Below are 17,272 nucleotides of genomic sequence, written 5' to 3' on the forward strand. Positions count from 1 at the left end.
AAGTCTGCTCTGTCTGTGGTAAGTTTCTGTGACAAATATTATTAAGAAAATATAAACCTTTTTTTCTAAACCTGTACTACTATTGATTTAAAATGCAATTTTAGAGAGACAGAGATAAGCTTATAGCAGAAGTTAGGAATTTAGATATGAACTTTACATTGCAACGTGACTTTGAGAAGAGGTCAACTGGGTAAAGCTGTAATCTCCTAAAGTGCTCTCATCTCCAATGCAAGGGGAGTTCTGCAGCAGATAACATCAATTGTTCAGACCAGTTACAATACCACTGCAATAGCAGGGAACAAAATAATTCAAATATGCCTATGTGTATGAAAAAGTTAGAGAGACCCTAACTCTGCTCCCAGAATGTGAATATAAAGTACAGAAATGTTTAAAACTGTCTGGAAAAGAACATATGGTAATTTGTCAACACTGTCAGAGCTGCAATTCCTGGTGGTCTCCCTGGTGCTACAGGTTTCATTACAAGGAAAGTGGTCAGAGCAGGTGATAGTAGCAGTCTTCCTGGATTAATAAACTACACAGCTAGATCAGGTCTGCTAGGTTGTTGCCAGCTGGCAGGTACCCTTTTCCCAGTCATTTGCTCCCTCTTTCCCCAGCAGAATGAACGATCAAACTGGAAGGGCAAAAGCTTAAAAAAAACCCCAAACAACTCCACTCTCATAGGTCATACCGAGACAGCTTAATACCTGAAGGAAAACTAACATCAACCACAGGGAAAAACCCACAGTAGAAATGCAAAAGCAGGCAGTCATCGCCATCAGCCTGATGGTCAGCCTGTCTACAAGCAATGGCTGCTAGAGCAAAAACATGTTAATCAGTAAACTGATCCTGCTTTGGTCGAAAACATGAAAGAAGCACCAGATGCAGTAAAATAAGCAGTATGGTTGTGTAACATATCAAGAAGAAGAGTGAACAGATAAATGCTTTATAACTGCAAAAAAATTAGAGCCAAAACCAATAAGAGCTTCCTCCTAGAACTACAGAAGTGAATGCAGATACCTAACTCACTGAAAATATCACAATATGTGGATAAAATATGTTTTAAAAAATACATTTGTCTTTTTTTCATTCCTCTTTCTGAGCATGGTTGAACGTCACAAATGCTTAGTGAGGATTCACCAGGTATTGTGGCTACTAGGACACAGATTTTCCATGTACCTGGCAGAAAAGATATCTCAAAACAAACAGCCTGTGAAAATATAGCTGAGGTGTATTAAGCTTGTTGACCTGTATAGCTTGAGTGATGAATATTTCATGAAAGATAGTGACCCTTGGCTATCTATAATATACCACTGTCTGGATCTGCAACATCTGTTAAGCTGCAGGAGAGATTTTTAATAATTCATCTGCAATTTTGCATCACTGCAGAAATAGTTCCCAATTTTATTGCTGGAAAAAAAAACAAACCAAAACACAAACCAAAACAAAACCATTATAACCAGCATCATAACTCTTTGCAAGTGAAGATTTGCTTTGCAGCCAATAAATAGTGGCCACAGAAAGTAGTAGGCTATTGAGAGACAGAAAGTGACATGCTCAGATTTTTTTCAAGCAATATTTAAATGCTTAATAGAGCAAGTTATCATGGTATCATCAGGGCTGGAAGAGACCTCACAGATCATCAAGTCCAACCCTTTACCACAGAGTTCAAGGCTGGACCATGGCACCAAGTGCCACGTCCAACCTTGCCTTGAACAGCCCCAGGGACGGCGACTCCACCACCTTCCCCGGGCAGCCCATTCCAGTATCCAATGACTCTCTCAGGGAAGAACTTTCTCCTCACCTCGAGCCTAAATTTCCCCTGGCGTAGCTTGAGGCTGTGTCCTCTCGTTCTGTTGCTGGCCACCTGAGAGAAGAGAGCAACCTCCTCCTGGCCACAACCACCCTTTAGGTAGTTGTAGACAGCAATAAGGTCTCTCCTGAGCCTCCTCTTCTCCAGGCTAACCAATCCCAGCTCCCTCTCCTCATAGGGCTTGTGCTCGAGGCCTCATGAGGAGTCACATGAATTTCTTGAGACGTTTTAGCCCATCAGTGTTTGAAAGCATGATTCTTTGATGCAGGAAACATAATAAGCATTGGTTTGATAACTTCCAGTGTGTAGAGGGCCTACAAGGCCTGCTACAAGGAAGGCCTGTTCAAAAGGGCATTTAGTTCCTAGGCATGCCCTAGGACCAGAGGCAACGATTTTTAACTAGAGAAGGATAGATTTAGACTGGACATTAGGAAGAAGTTCTTTACCATGATGGTGGTTAAGATACTGGAACATGTTGCCCCAGAAAGTATGCCCAGAGAAGTTGCCCAGATGTAGGCCCCATCATTGGAGCCTAATGAGGCTTAAAACAAGTTACTTGATACAGCTGAAGATGTCCCTGCTTACTGAATGGGAGTTGGAATAGACAATCTCTTCCAGTCAGTGCATTTTATTTTCATGGGGAGTATACCTTGTGCCCAAGGAAGAGCAGAATTTGGACAAGGAACTGTTAGAGCCTTATAGGGAAAATACACCTATCTCATGCAAAAGAAATACTTTTTTCTATGTTCTTGGTGAAATAAAAGTCAGACATTTTTAGGAAAAAAAAAAAGAAGTAGCATTAAGCCTTCTTAACTACTCTGTAATTAGAGAATGTGTACATGGAAAGTTGTATTATTTCATTTAATATACACATCCGAAGGTACTGTCTGCAAAAAAACAAACAAACAACTATCACACTAAAAAGGAACAATGAGGCACGTTTACAGGAATCTATCAGATGTTCCAAAATAAAGCTTATTAGCATTGTGCATTCATAACATTGACTTTTGTTCCCAGGCAGGTAAACTTTTTGGTTTATAGAGATGAAATACAAGAAGTCATCTATATTCCTTTGACTCAATTAAAAATGTATTGAGCAACAGAGTGCATAAATACCTGTTACAAAGTTAAATACCCTGAAGGAAAAGGTCTGAAGTTAAACAAAGTTATTCTTTGTCAAGAAGTTAGAGTCATACTAATGATTATAACTTTTCCTTCCTCACACCTCTCTTTTCTAAAACCAAGAAGTGGAGTAGTTTCATAGGGAGCCAATACATAATACCTTAGAGTTAGGTCTTGGGGGGGAAAAAATGCTAGCTTCCTGATGTATTGTTATTTTTAGAAGCTGAACAAATCATCATCAAAGTCTGTTCTGCATTCCCAGAGCCAAGAGGATGTGTCACAGTCAGATTGGATGCATTTGTGAAGCCTGTGGGCAGGGATACACTAGTGACGGTGCACATCAGCACTGGAACTGAACAGGAGAGCTGCAGTGCAAACTGAAAAATTACTGCAGGCAGCCAGCAAACATATTGGAGAAAAGAAAATGTTGGAATGGCTTTGTTTCTATTGATTCTTGTACTTCTTACCAAGAAAGGCAGAATGTGCTGCTCACTAGTACATAGATCACAAACATAAACGCAGAGAAGTAGGAAGAGGAGCAATCATCTAGCAGATGAACATCAAAGAATAGGCAGGAAAATATGAGAAATTTCACTGTAACTGCTGGAGGACCTTGCATTCACACCCAAAATGGTGCCTAGTGAGCCATTTCAATGTTGGAACCACAAGGAGCAGAACCGGTCCAAGAAGAACAGTAAATGTACTCAGGTGCTACAAAGACACCAACTACAATCCTAGGATAAATATTTGTACCTAAAATCCTCTTCAATAAATGAACTTGCTAATGCAAATGAACCTGTAATTCTCCTCTAGGATCTCTGGAGTGTTACCTTCTTCCCTCACACCTCAGATTTTAACTTTGGATGTCTGTTCTGTTAGGAGCAAATTCTTCCACTTCTGTTGGAAACTCCCATGCTGAGAGGGTATGCATCACACCCCCGGCACTTCAGCCATGAAGTACACAGCCAGGTTTGGAGAGGATTCATCTCTCTCTCCCAGCAGAAGCTCAGTCTAATGTAGAGGGTAGAAGATGAGACTGTTTGAACATGAATCCAGCGCAACTGTTTTTTGAACAGCAAACTGGAAACAACCATTTTAAAATTGTAGCATTTGTTGCAGGATGAAAATAAAAAAGATCTCGTTTAGTGAAAAACATAGATAAATTGTTCAGCTCCCTGCTCTACCCAAAATCCTAGTAGGCTTTGAAAAGATGCTCTGGAATTTTTTATTTATGAAAATAATCCAGATATAACTGGTAGAACAAATATATGGAAAAGTGATTCACATCAGCCATTAAGTGCTTTGCCCATGTAAGAAGGGTTAGGATAGAAGCAGAAGTACAGTATCATTTCAGATTGAAGCAAACCATTCTTGTCTTCAGTACCAATGTTCTAGTGACTGAAGCACAAATGGAGAGGCTAGATACTACTTTCTTCACTGCATTAAATCACATTAAACTTGTCAGACATGTACACTGACTAAGAATCTATTTTTTGTTATCATAGTCAACGTCAATTTGGGAGATACATGATGAATTGATCAGTCAACCAGTACTGATCATAACATTTTCTGTTTATGAACATTACAATAAGGATTTTCCAGACTCAGAAATTATCATCTAGTAAATATAAAAATGTATCAATATATCACAGTATTAGTTTGATTATGGATGGATAAAGGAAACTGATATCAGAAGCAATGTTCTAAGTGCATATGAAAGACTACAACTTAGTACAATTTTACAGAGATGTAAAAATCCCAAACATTATCTACTTCTGAACAGCCAGTTGTGTGAGTGAACTAAATAGAATCAAATCTGCATAGAAAAGCTAATTCAAAAAACATAAGCAGTGGTAGTAATTAAATACATCTCACTACATTTCTGGAATCTAAGTTGTAATAAAACCTTGCCACTAGGGAAAAACAAAACAACACAAATAAACCCACAACATTTCCCACCCCCCATACCTAGAAAGAAATTTCTTAATGACCAAAAACTCAGGATGCTGTCACAGTTCCTACATCAAGAAATGTAAAGTTACTCTGTCCAGTAAACTTAACCAAGGAATCTTAAAAGAGCAAATAAAAACCAAACTTCTAATGTAAGTTTTGATATTTAAGGACCTTTCCAACCTAAACCATTCTATGAATCTCCTATTTTACATCTAAGAAATGAAGGCCAGAACACTTGCACTGTGCATTATTGAATTATCAGAGCCTCTCAAATCCTGTAAATGTAACAAAGATCCAAAGATCTCTCACACAAAAGTACACGGTCCTTGCCATTACTTATGGCAGCAGCAGAATTCTAGTCACCACAGGTGGAAAATCATACACTGAAGTTAGCAAGTTCAAGTATTATTTAAAATTGCTGTAAAAATGGAAATATTCCTTAGCCTCACTTACACAGTGAAGCCTCAGTGAGCCTTCCTAGAGGAGGCCAATTTTACCTCAAGTTCAGCATCACAGAAGTCTCACAGTTGCTTCTCCATGCTTTCTTTGACATTTGCAGTGCAATATCAGCCTAAGAGATTCAGCATTTTCAGTTTCAGTGCTCAGCAACTGTGACCCATTGTTTATCAGATCAGGATTTTCTTATTTATTTAGTGTTTGGGTTTGCTTGATTTGGATGAAGTATATAATAGCTATAAACATGAGGGTGTTTCATAGACAAGAAAACACAGGCAAACGCTTTTTGCGTAGCAATGAGCGCTGGTAATTCAGTATCACACATTCTTCCCTTGATTTGACAAATCTGAACATAGAATATCAATTGAAATTTCCAAAGTAACCACTGCAGGATCCAACACTTCTTGTTGGACAGGACTGACCTAGTTTGACTCATCTCTTACTTCAGTTCTACCGGTACAACCATACTGCAAATGCACAATAAGGAAACACTTACGTTCACGCAGGAATATATATAAACATACACAAGGCATTCATTTGCCTTCTTTTCTTTTGGCTGAACTTGAGAGGAAGTTTGCTTGAACAACTCATAACAGTTATATTTACTAGCCAAGATGAAAGTGCTCGAGGTGCTGCTTGCCAAACGTAAAACAGAGAAGAGGTTTGGAACTTGTGCTTTCACCATTTTCTTTCACGCACGAATGGGTCTTTTCCACACGCACTCCCCAGGAAAACTGCCCTGAGGTAAAATATCCTCTCAGTCCTACCATAAGGAATGCTCACTACAGTGGCCACTGTAAATCACCCAGACACCTGCAGTGAGCCAATTGCCTAAACAAAAAGAGCTCCAACCTGCAAAGTTCAGAGGTGTAAAAGGTGCATCTTCTCACACGGCTGCGTGGGCCTGGCAGCAGCAGCCACAGAAGAGCCGGCAGAGACCTGCAGAAAAAAAGGCGGGAAAAGCCACAGAGCTGCCTCAGCAGCGCACTGCGCTGAGGGGCACTGCGCTGAGGGCTGCTCACAGCCGGACCAGAGAGAAGGAGGAAATGGAAATCCTCAGGAAAATATTGCTCAGGTATGCATTCTGCAAAATAATAGAGGGGGGAAAAAGAGAATTGGCTTACATTGAAAGCATACCAGGAAGCACCTGAAGACCCTGAGAGGAAAGACTCTTCCCGTCACTCGCTGGCTTCCTCAGTACCTCATCCAGACGGGATTTCCTCATGGTAGGCCTTGAAAGCAGAACATTTTCTTGTCCCTGATACATAATTACAACAATGTCTTTCTGGTAACATTTTCTGTTAGATCCTCCTGTCTTTTCTTTCCTGATAGCAAGTTTTCTGCAAACTTGCTCTGAGCACAGCTTCTTCCCATGGTGGTCAGAGGCTGGGAAAGGGGGAACAACAGATAACACCTTCAGGATTTATTTCCTCATTAATTTGGCTTTTAAGGACATGTGTTGTGCATTAAGCTGTGCATGAGTTGTCCATATGCTCCCATTAGATGATCCCCTCTTGTGCTGCATTATCAGGACTTTGGGTTAACTGAAATAATTGCAATCAAAGTGGGGAAGAAGATGAAGGGCTGGCGAGTTTGCTATTACTTCCCTTGAAGCCATTCTGTACAAACACTATTGGTTTTGTTTTTTCCCTATATTCTTGTGATTTCACAAGTTTGCAGTATAACAGTTTAGACAGACAAATGGATCACAGGTGAAATATGCCCTTTGTAAAAGACTTCTGGGTGAAATCTCTTTTGCTGTGATATATATTAAATTTAACCTGTATAACCTGTACTGTGGCCACACTGAGGCATTCCTCTGCTACACTCTTTATTAAATATAATCGGTACTTTGGCCATATCAGACATTCCTATAGTGTATTCTTGCCAATTCACAAAATCACCTAATGTCAGGGGCTGGAAGGGACTTCTAAAGATCATCCAGTCCAATCCCCCTGCCAGAGTAGGATCACCTGTACCAGATCACACAGGAATGCATCCAGTCATGTTCCGAGTATTTCCAGAGAGGAAGACTCTACAACTCCCCAGGGCAGCCTGTTCCACTATTCTGTCACTCTCAGTGAAAAAAATATCATCCTTATGTTTACATGAAAATTCCTGTGCCTCAACTTCCACCCATTGCCCCTTGTCCTGTCATTTGGCATCACTGAGCAGAGCCTGGCTCCATCCTCCTGGTACTTGCTCTTTACATATTGATAAACATTAATGAGGTTACCCCTCGGTCTCCTCTTCTCCAAGCTAAAGAGCCCCAGCTCTCTTTGTAAGAGAGATGTTCCACTCCTTTCATCATCTTTGAGGCTCTGCAATGGACTCTCTCAAGCAGTTCTATGTCCTTCCTGAGCTGGGGGGCCCGATAATGCCTCATGTAACCATGTGAGGAGGAGGTCTCCCAAATCCTTTCTGTCTCAGCCAGTGTTCTGGGCCAGTTCCAAGCTGTTGATCAAAGAACATAAGCAGCCTTGCTGCTGAAAGGCAGCAACTCCAGTGCATGCAGGAAGTATTGTGCCTACTGCATGGGATGGAGAGCTGGTGATTTGTGGAGGAACAGTGGAGCTTAGCTGATTCCTGGTGTTGGTATTTGATTTACCAGTCAGAAGAGACAGAGGTCTAAATTAGGAATTGGAAAGGAATAGCTCTTTACCAAATGAAAAACGTGGGTGCTGCTGAAGTCGTCAGATTGTAGCATAGCTGTGCAGTTAGCATGGAAAGCATATTTGACAGAACTCAGTCCAGCTGACAGCAGGGCAGGTTTGGTTGGTTTGTTGGTGTATTTTTGAGGGGAACGCTTCCTTCTGTACCAGCTCAGCAAGCAGCAATGCAGGCTCCCTCTGGTGGCTAATTTCCCTATTTGACAGGTAGTTTTCGCCAAAGACACTCCGTCTGGATTTATCCTGATGAGGTACAAGCTTTGACAGCACATAGATTACAAAGCTGTAAGCTCTCTGTAAAGCGCCGATCAATAAATACTTTTACTATGAATAACTTTAAAGCCTCGAAGGTGGCACAGACTTTAGGTTGAAAAACACAGACATGTTCCGCTTTTAACTGAAAGCTTTTTCACATAAGTATGCAATTTTACTCCATAATGTTAAAAAATCCATTCCTGGTGTATTTGTAAAAATATACTCCTATTAATTACTTCAAAGTAGATATTTATTTATGGATATACAGGTGTATAATAAGATTCAAAATATAAAAGTATTTTTATAACAAATGCCCAAATGAGAAGCATAAGAACTTGTCAAAGCTGACCTTGGACATGCATTCATGTTGAGCACATGTCCTGCAGCTCAACAAGATCTGTGAATTTTAAATACCTTCTCCCAAGCCCAGATGATTGCGTAACTAACATGATTGCACAGCTTCCAGCAGTCATGTCAGGTTATTCAGCCTTTATCCCATGTGTACATACTCAAGATCAACCATATTTTTTATTTCAGTAGTTAAAATTTCATAACTGGCTAAATATAGACTCCTAGTTCGGAAATGCTCTTTGTATTAGAACCTTCTAGCAGGTCAGAAGCAAGCATTTAATTGAAATAGGTAACTTAAAATGTACTGGGTGTACTCAACTCAGACTGCAATTAATGTTAAAGATGCCTAACTTAGTCTGATAGCTCCTCATGCCTACACCAACAGAATTAAGACTTGATGAGGAAATGGTACTTCAGTTAATGTCACCTAAATGTTATGGCATTGATATATATCTTATCAGAAGTTCAAAAGCTACAAGGACTTTGATAGTATCCGATATTGGATGCAAATATTTAACAGCAGAACAAACTCTGGTTATGCAGATTTCAACTTTGGTTTTTTTTTTTTTTCTGCAAGTTTTCATCTCAGCAAATACCATGGTAAAGGACTTGTCCCTGAGTCTTTGAAGGGAATGTTTCCTAGTTCTGAGGTAACTCTTTGTGAAGCTTGAGTGCTACTTCAGTCTAATACTTCATAGCATTACAAACTACTGAAAGATATTTCAAGGGGAAAAGGACAAGAACAGAGAACCAATCTTAAAATGTTTCATAACTGTAATAATATTGTTGTGCCTTTAAGAATCACCAGTTTATTTTATATTTTAGGCCAGTCTCTCTAGAATCCTTACCTAACCTTTACGGTACTGGAGAAAGGGGAGGGGGGGGGGAATGGTTGCTAGGATACTTACAAAAAGGCAAATTAACTGCACTAGAAATAAAACAAAAGGATTAAATAGATGTTTAACTCAAAAGGTTAGAGATAGTTTCAACAACTGCCAACGTTTTGTAGTCCCTCTCATTGAGACAATGAAAGGCAAAATATTAATAGAACCCAAATTTCACAGGCATTTAGATGTTAAAGCATTGCCCAGTGAATTAAATCTTTAGAAGTGATTCTGAAAACTTGCTGTTTTCAGACTTAATCCTTATTTATAAACTTCTATTATATTTTTATGTTTCTGTCCATGTTTGGAAGTGAAGCATCAGAGTTCTAGGTCTCCCCTAAAACACTGAGCTTCCAGCTGAACAAAGATCAGCCCTGAACCCAAAAAGAATCTCAGGATTCAACGTAAGACTGATGCTTTGACAGTGGTACTTAATTCTCGCTTTACATAATTTTAGCTCTGTTGAGTTTTCCTCCATTTATAGATTTCACAGCAAAAATCCAACAAGAAAAAACAAGATGAAGATTTAGATGTTTTCTCTTCACTAAATTATGTATCCTCTTGATTCAAACTGTTACAAGAAATATTTTTTCTGCATCTTTAGTGTAGTAAAATTCCTACTTGTTTCAAGGCATACACATTTGTTGCAACCCGAAGTTCTCTATAGTTGTCACAACTAAATATTAACTCTGAGGCAGAGCAAGTACTCATAGAAAGCTATTAGAATTATTAAAGTGTGTAATTTCTAGAGCTCTCTGTTCTACTGAGGCATACAGCTTTTGATCAGATTAATGCAAAGAATGAAGCCATCATTACTCTGTATAGGCATCTACCACCATCGGGCCCCTACAGAATGTGCCTGCAATCATGCTTTGCAGACTAGCAACTACCTCTGCATTAATGGCCCTTTCTTCTATCATTTTTATCCTGAAAATTGTCTGGAGTATAGCCCTTGCCTCTGCAAGGTGTTTTCTGAATTTGGGTCCTGGGAGATGACTATGTAGTATTTACTCCAAAGATGTTAATGGTTAGGTGGAGGGAACAGAAGAGATAGTGTTAAGCTTCAGGAGGTTGATATTCTTCATGGAAAGGTAGCAGGAAGAGCTCCTTGCTGTTAGTCACAGGGGAGGGATTGCTGGCCTCAGTGCTTGGTTAAAGAGAGATGAATGCATGCCAGATGTCTACACTGCAGATGCTGTATGATAAACTGCACCTCTGTTTCTTCACATTGTCAAAAACTGTCAGTATTCACCTTTGCCAAAGAGCTTAGGGACTTTAAGAGAAGAGGAATACTGCCAGTTTCATAATCAATTCCCTTGACATCCTATTCTGATGTCCGATGTCAGTAAGAATTTGTTCTGCACCTCTTCTGATTCACCCCTTCACATAAGTCACAGATAAAGGATCAGAATTCCTTACAAAGGGAATTGAAGATTATCATACTGCTCTTTCCTTTCTCCAGATGAATCAATGCACAGTATTTCACATAAAGATGTATACCAGGAGCCTCCTCTAATGCAACCATTTTCTTATTTAGCTCTGGGATTTCAGACATATATTTTTCTTTCTCTTCTGCTTACACTTAGGTGAGTTGCAGGGATAAACTTGCAAGTTTGGTTATTTTTTATTTTCTTTTTAACCATTGCCTGCATAAATGGATTTGGGCTATTCACAATCAGAGATGGCAAATTGTAAGAATACAGATGCAGCTGCATAAAGACAGCCCACAGCAAACTGGAGTGCAAACATTTGGATAACTAGAAATATGCAAAATCAGGAAACAGAAATCTTGTTTAAAAAATGAAAATCAAGGTAATACTGTTTATTGCCTTTCTTTACCACCTGCTGAATTAAAACACAGAGACTATAAATCACAGAAATATCCAGGTTGGTAAAAACCCCCAGGATCACTAAGTCCAACCTATAATGCTACTCTACAAGATTCACCTTAAACCATATCCCTAAGCACCACGTCCAAACAATCAGTGGAGGCTACAAAGATGCTGAGGGGACTGGAGCATCTCTGTGAGGAGGAAAAGCTGATAGACCTGGGACTGATTAGTCTGGAGAAGAGCAGACTGGGAGGGGATCTTCACAATGCTGATCAATATTCAAAGAATGGGAGTCAAGAGGATGGAGCCCAGAGACAGGACACGGGGCAATGGGTACAAACTAGAAGATGGGAAGTTCCACCTGAATATAGGCAAAAACTTCCTTTGAGGGTGACAGAACATTGGAAAAGGCTACTCAGAGAGGTTGTGAAGTCTTTTTCTGGAGAGATTCCAAACCTACCTGGACATTGTGATCCTGCCCTGATTGACCCTGCTTTAGCAGTGGGTTTGGACTACATAATCTTCAGAAGTCCCTCCCAATCCCTACCATTATGTGATTCCATTGTTAGATTTTAAGGATTGAATTTCATAGAATCAACCAGGTTGGAAGAGACCTCCAAGATCATCCAGTCCAACCTATCACCCAGCTCTATCCAATCAACTAGACCACAGCACTAAGTGCCTCATCCAGTCTTTTCTTGAACACCTCCAGATTTACAAAGGAAATTTTGTTTTAAGCACCAGGCAGGCCATTTTACAGTAACTCCAGAAAACTAGTGTCATTTCACTTACAAACTAAGAACTTAAACACAGTCTCTTAAGAAAGCATTGATATGTTATGAGTATACCCTCTCACAAAAAAGCCATACCAGTTTTCAGGTTGTTGAAGTTCTGGTGGTTCACTTCAAAGTATAACAAAATAATACTTGTGTTTGTTTGTGGAGAGGATTCTACCATAGACAGAAAAAAAAGCACACGAAGAAACTACAAATTAAAGCATTTCAAACTATGAAGAAGCGATACCACCACTGCACATTTATCAAGTGCTTTTCTGCTGTAATCAGAATGTGGTGCAAAGGACCAATTTTGGTAATATCCTTGAAGGTTTCAGTGTTAGTGGCAGAATTTTTTAGAGAAATGGCAAACCATTTTCTCAAGATCCAGTAATGTTCTGTCAAGGCCTGGAGCCACAGTGAAAATGGGGAATGCTTGCTGTGATTTTGGAATTCATATAGTAATTTTTAAAACTGTATTTCATACCAATTATCCAAAGGAGTCAACTGTGGTATTCTTACTAAGATAACACCTTCCCATTCCTCAGACCACAGCTAAGCTACTATAACACCTAACATCTGTAGAAATAGGGAAAAATTAATATTAATCTGGCTTCACAGTGTTTCATGTTTCCAGCAGAGATTACCTTTTTTTTTTACACTATTTGAAAACTGGCATTAGAACTCTACAAAGGTGGTCTGAAAAGGCCTGTAACCCTGAAGTGTTTGAGGGATTTATTCCTAAGTAATGGAAACTTTAGTGTTGGTTTTGTTTTGTTTTTCTTGTAAGATCAAATAGAAGTTTTTGCTACATATTTTTCCTGAAACAAGAAGACCGTAGTACACAAATGCATTCCCGCTATTATCTAATTTGCTGTTTTATCTGTACCTCTCTGCTTTGAAGAAAAATGAAACCTACACATTGAGATGTCCATTCAACCATTTTGTCAATTTACTTGTAACTGCCAACACCTGCCATGACTTGGTGCTCCTAATCCCTCTCCTGAATTCCCCTGTGAGGTTCAGCACAGGACAGGTTTCTGTGCTAAAGTACTCCTTGCTAAAATATGCTTGCAAGAGGTTTCTTAAATCTCTGTAACCACATAACAGCACCAGGAAAAAAAGAAAGCAAACCAAACCCCAAAACATACCACCAAATAAAACAAACGAACAAAGCCCCTTAACATCTCTCTTATTTAAGAGATGGAAATAAAGAAGCAAAATACAAAATAAATTTTTCAGAGGTACTGTTAAGAGGCACAGCATGCAAGAATTGACGTTTCTGTTGAGCTTGTTCCAGAGACTTTTAAAAACATCCGCCTTCCTTGAACAACATATTTAACAACTTCTTCCCCTCTGTATTTGTTGAAGATTTTGCATAATGCAGTGCTGCTAGAAACTTTCTGTCTATCTGAATTAGGAACCAGCAAAAGTCTCTCTAGAAAAGAGTTTCTGAATGAAACTGAAAGGACCAAGTGGCTGAATAATAACTTTTTTAAAAAAGAGGATATGGCCAGTTGCTTTGGAAAAACGTCCATTCAGTTGCCAGGGGACTTGGAGATGTTAAGACCACCCAGAAGGCAGGTAGCCTGCCAAATCAAAATCCAAAGCACCTCATGCATAACAGGACTGCAGTTTGCTTTAAGAACTCTCAGGACTGTTGCAATTTCATTTTTTAATGCTTTAGTATTTAGAAACATAAAGGAGACATTGCAGTGGAAATTTTGTATTTTATCTTTACTTAATTACACCTACATGAGAAATTAATGAATATTAACTGTAGCAGAAGCAGAGCTGAGGTGATAAGTACCACCATGGAGAAAACTGGGTTAGGCATTGAGAGTCTGCAGTTTAGGTGACATTGAGGAGGCTGAGATTTCCTGCTACATTGAGCCTTTGCTCTACACAACATTCAATGGAAACAGGTGGAAGAAGAAGTAATAATAAGAACAGAAACTGTGCCCAGGTTTACCAGAGACTGGCTTTTCAGGGGCCTTGATTATGCAGCAGCACCTGCTTAGTAACACAAACCTGCCAAATGTTAGAATTTATGTCATGTTTGAATCTTAATTATTGTTGAATAAGAACAGTAATTATTAACAAGAATACCACTAAAAATGCAATTATTATAAGTTTGTAGGGTGCTAGTAGAAGCTCAAGTTTACAAATAATTTTATAATCATTACAAAGGGAACTGCATATTAACTTGGAGCACAATAAGGTCATGGCAACAAAACACATTACACTGATGAATGACTGCAGCCTTCACCATCTGCACAGTACCTCAGTCAATCATATTAGGAGCAAGCCCAAGCATGCACCAAAATAAAATTGTTATTATTTCCAAAAATATCTCTGGAAGTTTTCCAAAACTGAAAACATTCCTCCCACAAGTTTGTTATTTGAATGCTGCATTTATGTTGTGAAATCCTAAAATATTAGATTTTTTTCACTACACTATGATAAGCTATTCTGGCAACCTGAGTGTTTAGCAGAGATATGTATTTTTTCTGGTAATTACTGCACCAAAGTGAATGATTGATGGTTGAGTTGCAGACCAGTTTCAGGAAAAAAAAAAATAAATCTACTCCATTTAAAACACTTAATTGTAAGAGAGTTAGAGCTTCATTGGGCAATTCGTCACTGGCAAGTTGTTCCCTTATTTATATGTGATGCCCAAATCTAGTTTTTAATTATTTTTTTGTACAGTAGTAGTTTTCAGTATAATAGTTCTGAAAGCAAAGAGAAACTGATCAGCCTACAAAAATCAAGTAGGAGGAAAAGATTAAGTTCTTGTATAACATAGGTGTGAGATTTTTTGATAGTTTAAAAAGTTATGTGGGTATAATCCAAGTGCATACACAAATCTTGTGTTGTTTTTGTTACTTGACCTGTCAAGGTTAATTTTTGATAGTCCTAATCATGAATTCACTCCTTCAGTCTGAGCAATCAGTAAAATAATAATTCAGTAAAATGATGAGATATTTTCCCACTCATCAGGTGTCACCAGGGACAACCTCAAACTACTACAAAGATAAATAGAAGCAACAGTTAGAAGAAAAGACAAGGGAAAGAGAAGTATAGGTCAAGTGTAGCAGCGAATGTATTCATAAAACGAGGCAGATAGAGGCAGAACTATTCCATTTCCAGAGGTTAGTTAGATCCTTGCATTTCATCCAGTGTGCTATGCAGGCTTCAGTGGTCAGTAAGTAGCACAATAATTGAAAAAAGTTGTTGTTCTATCCATTTTCTGTGTAGTGGAGAAGCAAAGGTGTGAAAGAGAGGGTACCAAGAACTACTATACCACGTCAGAAGCTGAGGATTTTGTTGGGGCATAATATATCCAGAAAGGATTACTTCATCATGAGGAAAGAAAAAATAAAAGTTTACTATTTCTTTCTGCACATTAGGTTTTGATTTTGATAATACAAATACTTGGAGGACATATCTGTCTCTGTTTTTGCTATCCACAAGTTTGATCTTTGGCACATTGGCATTCTGTCTCTCATGTCTGTTTCTTCACTCTCTTGACTATAAAAGCTTGATATTTGCTTCTGAGAGAAATGCTGCTGGTCCTGCAAAATTACTTTCTGAATTACTCAAAGTTAGAAACTTGGAAAATGCTCATACTTTGTAAAATTAGTCAAGCTACATGTAAGCTATTTATGATTCCCACTCTTCTTCATATTCAATGGTTTATCAGCGATAAGTAACAAAAATAAACAGTGTAGATGTTTGCCAGATTTTTTCCATAACAATGAGCCTGAACCTGAGAGAAATTCTCACCCTTGAAAGTTATTATAATCTAGGTAATGTTAATACTAGACTGTAGCTGACAAGTGGAGATCTGTCTGGCAGTAGCAAAACTGCATACAAGAAAACCGATTGCCAAGGTAGTCAAGTTCACCACGATTTAGTCATACTACTGTTGGAGAAATGGAAATCAACTGGCACAAAACACACTTCAAAGATGTGTTAAAGTGCTTTTATTAACACAGGTAATAGTTTCATTGTTAGTGAAAAACTACACAGTTTGGATATGACCAAGAAAAACAAAAAGATGTCATTTAGCTTTCATAGCTGCATACTCTCCTTAAACACTTAGTTTTAAAAGCCCAAAAGACGAAGCTATTATTTGATATGTGAAAATGTTTGATTCTTCAAATGGATAAATTATACTGAGACAGGAATGAAATGAAGTGCAGATTACACTGAAAAATCACTGACAGAAGTCTATGACTGTCCATTAGCCAGACTGCTGTGTTGTGTATTTGAGACTGTTTAATTTTCCTTTGCTTTCATTTTGACACACTGAAGATCACAACCCTCCAATGTGTCCAATTTAAGTTTTCTTTGCTGATGACAAGTTTAAATTGAAAATAGTGTTGTAAAATTATAGGTGTCAGTACAGATAGAACAGAACAATGTAATTACCCACAGAGCAAATCATCAAAGCTAGATATGAAACTGAAAATCATCTGCAAAAACAGACATGCCTTTTCAGTTCCAAACACTCAGTATTTAGAGCTGAGTTGCTACCACCACAAATTGTAAATTCATTATTAACATTGTTGTTATCAGCTCTTACTTATTTTGTGACCCTTGGATTGCAGTGGAGCTTTGGGAGTTGGAGATAGTTGGTGTAACTGCTCCCTTTCTTTCTGATGAATAGATACAGGGCTATCTTGCAATTCAGTTGTGCCCTTTGGATAGTTAGCTTCATGGGACCAGTGCATAAATTTACAGAATAAAACCACTGCAAGTTTCATACAGCAAATCTATAAACATAGTAGAAAAGTGTCCCAAGCCTTCATGGGTAGGACTTTTTTTAAAGTAGTGACAATTCCTGTTTAAATTATAAGACTGTGTAAGCAAAGCAGTGATATTTCTTTAATTATGGAAATGAACAGGCAGAAAAACAAACCAAAGGGGGGAAAAATGGCTCCTCACTGGGAAAAGAAAACATTTAAAATATCTGGGTTTGATGCTACATAGTTCATGTCAACAAAATATTTGGTAAGAATGAGAAATAAGGAAATTAAGAGCTCCGTTCCCAGTGTTTACAGAATTTGCCAAGAACAGTTGCAAATCCCTCTACCTGAGAGGAATTTATTATCTTTTATATGTGCATACACCTAATCTGCAAGTTAGAGTGAGTTCTACAGGG

The sequence above is a fragment of the Pogoniulus pusillus genome, chromosome 16 (genome assembly GCF_015220805.1).
Source record: "Pogoniulus pusillus isolate bPogPus1 chromosome 16, bPogPus1.pri, whole genome shotgun sequence".
In the NCBI taxonomy this organism is placed as follows: Eukaryota; Metazoa; Chordata; class Aves; order Piciformes; family Lybiidae; genus Pogoniulus; species Pogoniulus pusillus.